The sequence below is a fragment of the Hyposmocoma kahamanoa genome, unplaced genomic scaffold, assembly GCF_003589595.1.
Source record: "Hyposmocoma kahamanoa isolate Upper Pololo Valley unplaced genomic scaffold, ASM358959v1 78, whole genome shotgun sequence".
NCBI classification, from domain to species: Eukaryota; Metazoa; Arthropoda; class Insecta; order Lepidoptera; family Cosmopterigidae; genus Hyposmocoma; species Hyposmocoma kahamanoa.
The window spans coordinates 5,370,845-5,384,516 of NW_020653945.1; positions in this window are offsets into that span (position 1 = coordinate 5,370,845).

Below are 13,672 nucleotides of genomic sequence, written 5' to 3' on the forward strand. Positions count from 1 at the left end.
AAGCGCTTTGCTTCCTCCTTTCTGATGCGTGCGACAAAGGAATGGAATACTCCGTAGGTATTCCATTGTCATCATCATATATATCTAGGAGGTAGAGTATTCCAATTTGGGGTTATTTAAGGCTAGAGTGAATGGACACTTTTTAGGCAAACGCGTTCCATCGTCGGTCACATGAACAAGCAACATTGTGTATCTATTATATATATAAAAAAGGCATAATCTTGATGAAGTCAAACATCTAACTTAGCTTGTAAAAATTAAATAGACGTAATTTTTAGTTCAGTAAAAAAGTGATCTTTTAGCGACTAGTTTTTATTAAACAATTACATTTTTTAATAAAAAAAAAAATAACGGTACGAACAAGTCGTGCACCTGATGATAAGCTGCACACCTAACCACAACAGAGTCATAACAGACTCAGGGCTTTGAATCGCAAAGATGTGAGGATCACAGCCATTATCCAATTGTCCAAAATAAGGTTTATATAACTCCCAAGATGGAAATGTAATGGACGTTGCTCTTTCATAATTCCAGACTAACTCAGAAGTTCTGAAAACAAAGTTTCCAGACTTTAATAAGTTTCACTTTACCTTTGAAGTGCAATCTCCAATTAAAAAAGAACAAGGGCAATATAAAAGTTTCTTCATAAAAACGCCTTTAGACATTGTTACTTTACACAAAGACTTTCTTTATATGTTTTACTGAAAAAAGACACTTAAGTATATCATTTTAATTAACTCAGTTTTGTGTCAGTTTCTAATTTATATGTAACGTTCACTATACAGGAGGCTGAATGATTTATTCAAATGTATTAAATGTTTCGTACTGCCTTTTGACGGCCTGCGTTGTCGAGTGGCTTGCACACCGGTTTTCATGGTGTCACCATCTCTCGAGGTCCCTGGTTCGATCCCCGACCGGGCCAGTGTAGAAAACTAACTTTTCTATATTGTCTCGGGTCTGGGTGGTGATAGTAACGTCGTTGTTTCCGACGTTTTTTTTATAATAACGCACACACTTATCATAGTCCCGCACTAGGGAAACCCTGTGTCGCGGGTACCATGGACGCACACATAGATAACCACAAATTCTTCCACAAACTCACGAGAGAAATAAATGTGGGCCATACAAATATTTCTTTCCGCCCGGGTATCGAACCTGGGACCTCTGCATGGCAGTTCGGCATGGTAACCGTTCGTCCACAAAGGCAGTTAGCAGATTTCCATAACACAAGTGCTTTAGCTAGTTACTTTGGGATTAGAGTAACGCGTGATGTTGTCTGTTGTCTGATGTTGCCTAGTTATTTCTTCTGGGAATACCAATGCTCGAGGACTTCCTGTGTAGAATTCTAAAAGATACGATCTTGAAGCCACTAAGAACCAGTTTCGGTTTGTCTAACTGTCCATATCAGTTCCAGTCGCAGTAAGGTGATTAACATTCTTACACTAATGTCACAGACCACAGTGCAAATGTACTGTGACACTAGTGTCAAATTCCAATTCAAAATAATCTTTATTTTATTGGTAAGCATTATTACACTTGAAATCGTCACAATGGTTCAACTCTACCGCTCATTCAGTGTAAGAATGTTAATCTCTTCTTTCTCTACACTGAAAATATAATCATGTTAAAAATAATAGTATTTTTTTATGAATAATCGTGATAGGCGTTATAATATAATAATAGATCTTAACAAAGTCACAAAAATCATTTAAGGGGTTCAATAAGATTCAAAATTGATTTTCAAAATTTGCCATTTGAACAGCGTGCGGTTAGGTATTTAATGTGGTGTTAGTGTTTGTCTGTCAAATGTAGTGTGTAGTTGTATGCAGCAAATACCAACCGCCTGCTGTACATGAATTTATGGTAAGATAATAACTACTCTATCAGAATCTAACGGAAGAGACCTCATGGGTCGTCTTACGATCTATCAAGTGTAGCCCTACAACCTAACGGTGTGTCGCCTAACCTAACCATAAATATATAAATGGAGAGATATATAGTATAAGTAAGGAAGTCTGTCACCAGGAGACCTAAGGTGACAAACGGAAGTTGGGAAGGAAATTAGGATGTACACGTCGTGCGATATGTACAGGAATGGTTTTCTCACTGCCGGTCAAGCAGACTCACAAGACCGATCTACTGATGGCTAAGGGTGTCTTGGCCACAGTGAGAGGAGTAGCAGGTAGTACGTCACTAAGCAAGGAGATGAGTTAAAATCAGATGGTATTGGTTATCTAACTTTATTTACAATATTTACTGACTATTTATACAATATTTGTTTATACTACATTATAATAAGTTTTCTTAGTGTGCATTGGGTGTCATTGATGACTAGGTTGATATTTGTTAATTGGCATAGTACGTGACTATGCTGCACTTGTTGCAAAGAATGATCTGTTGACGAGGCTAGTTTTTGTAGCATTTTATTCGAGGTCGCTATTTTGCAGTTTCTTCGTTGTTTATATTATGTTCAACCTTGAACACCATTCAAAACTATAGTGAAACAAAAACTTTATACCAAAAGTTATCAAACAGCATCCGCGTACTTGGATGACAGAAATTAATAGTAATGAGTTTGCTCTTGTCCAGTCTTGCCCAGTTTGGTCTTGCAGGTAGTCTCGACCTATGAAGTTTGAAATAAATTATATTGTAAATGATAAATGTATCGTATTTACAAAAAGCAACCTCTAGAGTTTCTTGCAAATTCTTCTCAGGGGAATTTGCTTTACAAATGAATTAGCTTAGGCATGAAATGAAGATTGAGTTTTGAGTAACACTCAGAGTTTTAAATCGCAAAGACCTGTATCTGCTGCGGCGTTCCAGCCACTGCGCCCGTCACCCTGAGACATAACGACTCATCCGAAGAACAGAGTCGGATGTGATTATACAGCGAAAAGAGGATAAATACATAATTTCGTTATTCAAACTAAGACCTATGTAAAGGTGTTTTGAGAATTTTCTCAAAACACCTTTACGAATCTTATTATATTTCGGAACTATAATATCGAACATCGGTCGATCTGACATCCACAGCGAAGAAGAACGAACGAAATGTACTATGTACTGAGAACAAGTAGTCTTGCACATAGATCTTTGTTCTACGGATGAGTCGATAAGTTGATAAGACCCATGAGACTGTAATTTCACCAGCACCCTTCAAACCCGGAACGCGTTAATGCTCATATTATTGCTTGACGGCAGAAATAGATAAGGTGGTAGTAATTCCCTGGACGTACTCTTTTCACAAAAAGCTATACTGCTACTTAAAGCTAGCTGTGACTTTCACAATGTCGTAGATCATAGGTTCCCAAACTTATTGGCTCACCGTCCACTTAGGCAAGATAAACAAATTTCAACGCCTGCCACAACAAAAAATAATTGAAAACGCGTATTTTTTATTACTTAACACAAAAAATACATATTTGTAATGTAGTTTATAATAGATAATTCAGTTCATTTCAGTTTTTTCAAATGCAGTAGCACCACCTGGACAGTATCAACGCTTTCTTGCTTTCGAGGTCCCTCCCACCTAGGAGTCTTTAGCGCCCACTGGGGGCGATAGGGATCACTTTGGGAAACTATATCGTAGACCACTCACCTAACCTACAACCAGTGTTGCCAGAGATTTGCGTAGTTAATTCGCCAATTTATGTATGTTAAGTAGCCAATATTCGCCTAAGCCATAAAATCCTTAAAAATCAAGGAAAACAATTCCACATTTCTGCTTGTTGTCGGAAATTGGGGAATACGAACTCTCTTATTTCCCCAATTCCCCACACGTAGAAATACTCAAACCCCAAAATGAGTTGTTTTACAAGTCCATTCCCCACAAAAAACCCCAATCAAGTTTGTAATACCCCAGATATTTTATTAAGTAGGCTAAAATCGCCCTTTCCTATTTCAAACATAGCCTAAATATCGCCGAGTCACAGATCACTTTTTTAATCACCGCACGACCCCTCAAAGTAGCCAAATGGCGAAAAATCGCCTAATCTAGCACCACTGCCTCCGACCATCCTACGTAATATATGCAGGCTCAACATTATAATAAAGATATCGAGTCGTTAGGTTTTCGCGATCGGTACATATTGGAGTTAAGACTATTTTTTTCGAGTCTAAATCGCATATATTTGTTTTTTTAAACAAACCAACGGCCCTTTTCGGGCCCTTTATAGGTCCTATGGCCAGCAGTGATCGTAACAGGAAATATGCGCGAATTAGTTGCGAAAATAGTTTTGTTTCATAGAGTTTTTAATTTAAAAATAGAGATCCATTTCCACGCCTCGTATTTCCCAGTATTATAGGTAATACAGAAATTGGTAAACCAAACACTCACAGGCAGTGTGGTTACATCATGGCCGCTATCCGCTAAATAATGTAATAATTAACCTAGTACGGAGTACCAATTTGTGCCGAACCAAATAAATGATTGGGTTTTTCGTTGTTTAAATAATATAAGCGGTTGCTTAATGTAATAATAATAATCCATTTATTTCAGATACATTCATCAATAATATTTGTTAGTAAAGAAAAATACTTAAGATAGTGTTAGGCTTAAAATAATAAAATAAAATGAAATTATATATAGGTATTATTAACATGAGAACATAGCGTATCCAGCCACTGTCACGACAATGGCATTGGCAGCTGTGTGCAAGGGCATCCACCAGCATTGGGGGACTCCCATCTTTTCACCAATGTGTTCAGGATGCGTAGCAATGCTACGCTTTCGCATGATAGCGTAGTAATCGTCTACATGTTTCTCAGCAATCATGGTTAACGCGTTACAGAAAGGTGGAAGTCGGAAAAACATTCTGAACGCAGTGCTGTACTGGATGCGCAGTGCTTCGCGTCCGTGCTTGATGGAATGATGGAAGAGCGGAATAGCACCCGTGGAAACGCTGGATAAATAATCGTCTTAATTATTAATACAAAGATAGAACAATAAGAACAATTTCTTCGATCCGTCTGGATTCTGACTCGAACCTGCATCCTTGGTTCTTCGAAATAATAAAAAAATAATAGCCATACTTAACATGGTTCGTTTGGTTTTTGATTAATGTATCTCGGCTCCATACGACAGGCAGACCGCACTGGTTAAATGCCTTCGGTTTCAGACTGTGGGATTGAAGACCTGAAGAAGCCTGTCAGGATAGCCTTCTAAAGGTAGTTGGTTCAGCGTGTGCATCACAATGTTGTGGTATTTAAATAAATAAAACAGAATGTATCATTTTGCTACCTACCGCGCCAAAGTTTGCAACTACCAAATATTGAATTATCTCATCACTAAACACAACATTCATATCATTGACAAATAAGAACACCTATTACAATTCCGTTTCTCAAAACAAAACAAAGATGTCCATTTAATCAAAAACATATTAAAAATGGACATAAAAATATTATCTTCTACGTCGTGGTTTATTCCGCAGCGAAACGGAGAAAGCTTTTATTAAAACGTCAGCTTTTAAAATATTTCCATTTTCATACTGTAATAGAATTTTCGCTTTGTGTATCATTGTGCATATAAAATATTTGTTTTAAAATAGGCAAACCTATTTAAATTCAAATCTTATTTATTCAGACCACAAAAAGTCCATATCTGTTAGTAGGTACTTAAAATAAACAACAAACTAAATGTATGTTAATAACAATATAAATCACACACATTATATGAGACAGTAACAATATACACACAAATAATTCATTAATAAAATAAACACGTTCAGCCTAAGGATTTATCACAGTCGATGCCTTTGAAAAGCACAGTCCGGTCTCTCAACTAATGTCCTCAGTATGCTGTTAGGGCCCCAGCAATTTGCGAAAAACTAACACATTTTTTTTACGCATTTGTGCATAAAAACAGTCAGCGTCCGCAAACATACCAGACGCACTGCATTATGTGGGCAGCCCCAAGTGCACCCTAAACATGTCATTATAAAGGACGCGCAGCTTGAAAGTCTTCTGGGTATACCTAGCCCACAGGCCGCTACAGTAAAACGATATTGACAATATGATTTAAATAAAGACAATCTATAATAATACTTTAAAACTTATTGTTTATAATTATTAATAATCTAAAATTCAGTAATGGTTTTATGACGTATCGACGAATGCTACTGCTATGCGACGACATTCAAGAGTGACAGGTTATCTGTCAAATCACCATTTTACAGTAGAGTGTTTTGTATGTAAAAACTCGACAATTTCTGATATAACCGACCGAATTAACAATGAAGTAATATAAAATGCATAATTCCGAATATAATGTAATTGAAATAATTTTAATTCTCTAAAGTTTTTGCTTTCAAAACGCTCTACTGTAAAATCGTGATTGTACTATAACCGCTTAGAGCGGTTACACAAAATGACTTTTAGCAGCGATGCAAACGCGATGCAGTAGCGATGCAGTCAGTAATCGTCTACCGTTACACACAAGCGCGATGCATCTATACAAACGCACGATTGCATCGTGACAGTTGGGTTTTTTAGACGATTGCATCGATGCAATCGCGCGTTTGTATCGATGCAGTCGCGCGTTTTCATCGATGCAGTCGCCTATGAATCGCAAGTGTAGCGATGGAATCGCGAGTTTTACGAACGCGCGTTTGCATCGCTACTAAAACTCGCCGTGTATAACCACTCTGACTCTTTGCTGCTGTGAATTTGCTCTACAAATAATTAAAAAACTCAAACCAACCATAAATTTGCGTGCATATTATAAAAACTTATGAATCTTCTGTATGCATATCTGTCGAAGAACCGATAACCGATGGAGAAAACGAGTTGTTGAGTAGAGTAGGACGCCCTCTGGCCAGATAGAGTGAGACAAGCGACAGACTGAATGATGTACAGAATCATGTACATTTTCGGCAATTTTCTCTAAAAGCCCGTGTGAACTTAATTCGTGTTAATCTGCCAATGCCCAATAAAAAATGCTGATATTACTGCTTGGCGACAGACATTTGTAATGTAGCAATATTTCCATGGACAAACTCTTTCACAACGAGCTCTACTGCTACCATAATAAGTTATGATATAGCTGTGCATACACGATCCACGACCTTATTGTCATATTTCATCAGACTCGTGATCGCACACAATAGCGCATTTTCTTACACCAGCCATTACGCCCATATTTCGGCATTATCGACATACAAATTACGTTTTTATACAAAACGACTTAAGGTGGCGTAACGTCCCATAAAATCTTCACGCACAAAAATATTATTTAGGACCGCTAGGTGCGGAAAACTGCATGACATAATTGACGTCATAAATAACCTGATATCTACTTCCAAAGTTCCATTATGTTGATTAATACAAACAAACGTGGCTCCGAACTGTAATGATACGTAATTCTCTAAAGCCGCTAAGTAACATTCCATAATCTACCCTAATGGAACGTAAAAGCCTATATTAACAACGCCTGCTCCCTCTAATCCGGGTTATGGTAATTTTTTTACAGCGCTTATCTGAGTAATGTTTATTTATTTATTATCTATAAACGATAATGGCCAAAATTCTGAAGTTAATATCGCTGTTAAGTACACCGCTATGCCGCCAAAATATAACCGACTAAACATTCAAAAGTGAGCCCTAAAAATTGCTCCCCAGAGTAAGCTTTAGAAGACAAAATTCACAAAAAAATAACAAGGCGCGTTTCGCGATCGTTACATGACTTGTATTGTGAAATATACTATATAAAACAACATGTAACGTTCACTTTGGAATGTCTCGATTACCACATTAAATTGTATATTAAACCTGGTGCATCAAATTATTCAAGGCATGAAAGGCAAATAGTTAGAAATAGAATTATTTATTAACTGTAATAATATTGATATTCTTTGTATTACTGAACACCACTTTCTATCAAAACATCAGTTCATGTTTAGCTTCAACAATCACCAGGTGGCTAGTTCGTTCAGCAGAGAAAAAGTTATTATGGCGGCTCGTTAATTCTTATTAAAAATAATTTAAAATTTGAAAAACGTACAGATATTGTGAGCCTATCTATTGAGCGGACTATACAGATATCCTGCATAGAGCTTGAACGGCTTGTTATATTAAGCGTGTACAGACCCCCTCATTCATCTTACGAACTATTTGAAAAAAGATTAAATGAAGTTTTATGCAAATTAAATAATCCAAATAAATTTATTGCTGATTGTGGTGACTTCAATGTTAACTTATTAGAAGATTCCAGTGCTAACAGTAGGCTCATATAATTTTTTCCAAAGCTTTTGATTGTGTGCACAATGATACACTGGTCAGGAAACTTCGCCATTATGGTGTGGCGGGACGTGATCTCGACCTTTTTAAATCGTATTTGCGTGGTAGGGTACAGAGAATCGATGTTAACGGTACGAGATCATCAGGATCTGCAATTAGCATGGGTGTCCCTCAAGGTTCAATTCTAGGCCCATTTTTGTTTTAGTTTATATTAACGACTTACCTAGCCTAATGGAGGGTATAAAACATGAGATAGTATTGTTTGCTGATGATACTTCCTTATTATTTAAAGTTAAAAGGCACCATTGTTCATACGACGATGTGAACAATGCTATATCTAAAGTAGTTGATTGGTTAGCTGTTAATAACCTACTTCTTAATGAGAAAAAAACTAATTGTGTGAAATTTACATTACCCAATGTTAGAGAGACGGTTACAAACATTGTAGTTAGAAAATAAAAAAATAATCTTGTGGATACAGTTGTATTTCTAGGTATAACGTTAGATGCTAAATTGCAATGGGGTCCCGATATAAATAAGTTATCAAAACGGCTCGGCTCTGCAGTGTAAGCGATTAAAAAAAATAAGGAAACTTTCAGACGTCGAAACCGCTAGGTTGGATTACTTCAGCTACTTTCACAGTCTAATGACATACGGCATTTTACTTTGGGGTAATGCCGCCGATATCAATAGAATCTTTGTCCTGCAGAAACGTACAGTTAGGGCAATTTACAATCTGGGCCCCAAAGTATCTTTGAGAGATAAATTTAAGGAAATTAACATTCTTACACTAGCCTCACAGTACATTTATGAAAATGTAATTTATGTTAAAAGGAATAGTAATTTCTTTATGAAAAATAGTGACAGACATAACATTAATACGAGGAATAGAAATAAACTAGCTAGCTTGAAAGTCGTCTTCACAAAGTCAAAAAATCATTTAAGGGGCAATGTATACGCTTCTATAACAAGATTCCGGTTGATATACAAAATTTGCCTTTCACGAGGTTTAAAACAATAGTGAAACAAAAACTTTATACTAAAGGTTATTATACAACTTCTGCGTACTTGGATGACAAAAATCCGTGGTAGTAACCCGTTTAGCTCATGGAGGTAGTCTCGATCTCTGATGTTTCAAATAAAAAAAATATATTGTAAATGTTATTTACAAAGAGCAACCCCTAGAGTTTCTTGCTCATTCTTCTCAGGGGAATCTGCCTTACGAATGAGCGGTAGAGTTTAACCATTGTGACGATTTCAAGTGTAATAATGCTTACCTATGAAATAAAGATTATTTTGAATTTGAATTTGACCACCGAAGCGTAGCCGGGAAATATATAAGGAATTATGAAGTATTACCATAAATGCATAAATCGAAGTTATATTATGATAAATTATGTCATTTCTCTTTCACATTCTAATGGAATCAATAATTATAAACAAAACAGGTGAAAATATCATGAAACTTGTACTGTACGAGTAAAGCAAGGTTTTGATCAACGAAATGTACTCGAATGGACTCGTGACAGGCAGTGTGTTGTACGAGTGTTGATAAAATTAAAATTCGGAAGTAATATAAAATAACTGCCTCTGTGATCCAATGGTTATAGAATATTTCCTTCAAAATTGAATGGAACCACTTCTGACGTACCCCCTTTCCAACAAAAAAGAATCGTCGAAATCAGGAAAAGGAACAAAGGAAAAGAATATGGTAGAATTTAGAACCTCCTCCTGTTTTGAGCTCGATTTAAAATAAAAACACATTTCTAAACATAGCACATAACAAATGAATTAAAGAACTCGTGTTCTAGTAGTTGGGTAGTCGCGTAGGTAATGTACTTTGTGTTGTGTTACGAATTTATTATTGTTCGTGTAAGACTTTCCACCCAGGTCAATTGAGTTACGAGAGACTAGATACAAATATACAACTAGAACAAAGGGTTGTATATATAAAATGTAATCTTTGTTGATCTTTTACTATTTATTATACAGGCTGCAAAAAAATCAATGGGATTTGGTTTTACCGGTTCCGCTTCGAGCTTACCAGTTATTATATTAAAATGTAAGAAAATTATAATTTAAAAATATGTACTTTAGATAAACAATTTTCCACAACCTGCAAAAGGTTGTAATTTGCATATTTAACAGTAAATACCTATGTATACCTTGTATTAGAATCGATTGTAATGTTAGATTAATATAAGATCTAATGAACGTCTTTAATTGTTAGATCCAATGGTTATTGGGAGTGATTTCATCCTCATCATTCATCATCATCATAGTAGACCTCTTCTTTATTGCGCCAACTTCATAATATGAATTATCAATAAATTATAATTATGATTCTGCCAATATGGCCTTTTTAGCCCCGCAGCGCCAGCGCTAACCGCAACCAACGCGATCCCATACGTATATACAATTTTATTTTGTATCTGTATTTCCTTAGGCACTCAGAAAGAGTTCGATTCCCGTAGCAACACGTGAGCATAATAAGATCTAAACAATAGAAATCGGAAGCGGAGATTATACTTATTCTTTTATGTTCTGAAATTTTACCCTATAGCGACAACAAATTATCAGCCCTGCAGCGTTCTTAAACTCAATTGACACTTGAGAGAAGTGGCCAAGGCTCATATTAACATCCTTGTGTAATAAATAAAACGGGCCATGTACAATTAGCTCATAAATTTTACTTAGGCCATACCGTATTTCGAAAGAAAACCCATACGGAGAGGTACCTCAATGACAATTCCCATCACAATCGTAGGCAGTTAGCTACCGTGGGTTAATCTTTGTTTCAGAGAACAAATGGCGTCATCAATCATCTGGCCGAGGAACTTCAGTATATACAGAAAGTCCTACGTGCAAACAAGTTCAAAATAAAAGAGTTGACGAAGTTGATTGCAGGGGTTTCGTCTAAAAACCAAATAATCGGTAAACATGTTTCGTTAACGTACTCAGAGTGACCTCGTTACAGTTCTTGCTGAATCCCACTTTTCTCAACACGAGTCTCCTTAGTTTTTCCTAAAATCCCTTCAGCTTTCAGTTAGCCTTCAGCTGGCGAGATTTACCGTGAACACTGAAACACTTTTAGCGGTCTGCTTCTCGAGGGACAATAAGTACATTCGTAAATTTATTATATTTTAAAGTACAATGGAAAATTAGGAAACAAATTCCTCGAATCTAAATCGCATTTATTGGTTTTTTCAAACTTATCAACGTTTCAAGATCTTTACAGGCCCCATGGTCACGACTGACTGATTTTCACGACATTTCAAATGTGTAACAATCGCAAAAACCTTAGAACTAGTCACGACACACTTGCCCCATCCCATCTCCAGCACACCAGCAAGACGGCAGGCTCCACAGCTGAGCTGGCGGAAAAATTAAAGAACCTATTTGCACTCCAAGCCAATTTTATTCATACAATTTATCCTAGTTTTTGGTTTCTAGTATTTACGCTTTTGTCATACTGTGAAATCCAACTTCGATTTCACTTCGCTTTTATTGAGGTTAAATTCACTATTACTGTCTAAGTTCACTATCGGATCAAGACTGAGCTGCTCGCCCTTACCATGGCGAGTCTTTTATAACTTTTGTTGAGGTGGTAGTGTGAAGTTAGGCGTGAATACCACAGAGCGATCCGAAATGGTAATAAAGTAATCAATACAACAACTACAAATTGTCTAGGATGATCCCTGTGACACTTCATTTGTCATAGGGATGAGGTAAAGTTTTTTTTCCACCCTCTAAGTAAAGTCGATAAATTTTTAGGTTTAATTGATTTTTGAAGCAAAAGTTCTCTCTTACACAGCCTTGTATTATACAAGTATAATTATATTACAGATATGATAAAAAATATTACCGATTTGAAAAATTTTAACTTTTAAAATAATTTATTCCCATGAATTATGTATAAATAACATTTATTTTATTTTTGATATCCCATCCGATACTTCTATGAAGTAGGTACCGGAGAAGAAATAAATTAAAGGTAAATGCAGTTTTTGTTTATGATTCAACAGCCATCGCCATCGACAGGTAAACAATAATAATTGCATATACAATCAATTATAGCGTTCTAAAATCTATGAAATTGTTCAAGAATACTTTTAACGTCGACCTTGACATGTATACATATGTGTCAAATTAATTTATTACGAGAGCTGACGCCTTGTATGTGCAACGTATTTTTTATTGTTCCCTGCTGTGTTTTCTGTTAAAGTTATTTGTTTTTATTATTGTTTTTATTTGTTACTTTTATTTTGTTTTGCTTAATTTGGCTGTTGTTGTTAAGCAATGCTGAAAAGACTCAAAAAGATTGTCCTCGACAGTCAAGTGCGGTAATTTGTAGTGCGTCGTATATTGACCGCGAGAAACAAAATAATGGACCCCTCCTACCTGTCGAAAACGTTGCTTAGATGTATGAAGTGTTTTATATTGCATTGAAGACATACAAACACCCAACTAAATTCAAATGCCATTGCAATTGATATTTCAATAAATTTGAGACTCATAATGTAAATCTACACAAACATTAATATCATATCACTAATTATCTAATAGGAATATAAACTCGTGAACACACTATTATACAACGTGTTGATTTGTATTTTTGCCGTATTTACAGAGGTCATTCTATATCCGAAACTGAACCCAAATAACTAAAAAAATCGAAAAAAAATTTCGTTTCCAATTCTTTTATTTCATTGCGGTAAACAAATTTGATCTAAAGGTCAAAGACTTGCATGACACTTGCAAACATTTTTAACAATGGCCTTAAATGTGCGACATCATGTGCGAATCTCTGTTAGCATACCACCACCAGCCACCACCTGTGGAGCTAGGTACTTCTAACAATACTTTCATGTAACCTAAAGTTTCCCAATCTAAGTTACAAAAATTTTTTTCAGTCAACTTTTCTAATTAATGTAAATAAATAGTAAATTATAACATTACTAGTACATAATCATAATTTAAAACATAGGTCAATAAGCGATCGAGAAAGATTACGTATCGCTCTGTGAAGCGGGTGGCATGGTCACTGCCCTTGCGTGGTGCATACGAGTTGAGACAATTTTACGAAACTTTACTAGATGCAATTAGCCAGAATATTGAACATAATGATTTTTTAAATACTTTTAAATGATTTATCATTATTTCTATTATTAACTTCTTAAATATGGCGAGAATGCAAATCGACACACTGTAATTTTTCATTAAATCATCGAAAACTTTTTATCAATATACCTCATCTCTAGCAAATGCAGTCTAATGAAGTAACCTTTGTACGTTGTCATAAAAATTTCCTAAAGAGTTCATTTTTTAAAACAAAAATCTCTGCCCATTTCTCTCTAATTGGGTGTTACTTTTACTTTAATTTTATGTATTTGCTTAAACAAAATATATTCACTTTAAAGTGACACTTATAAAAATA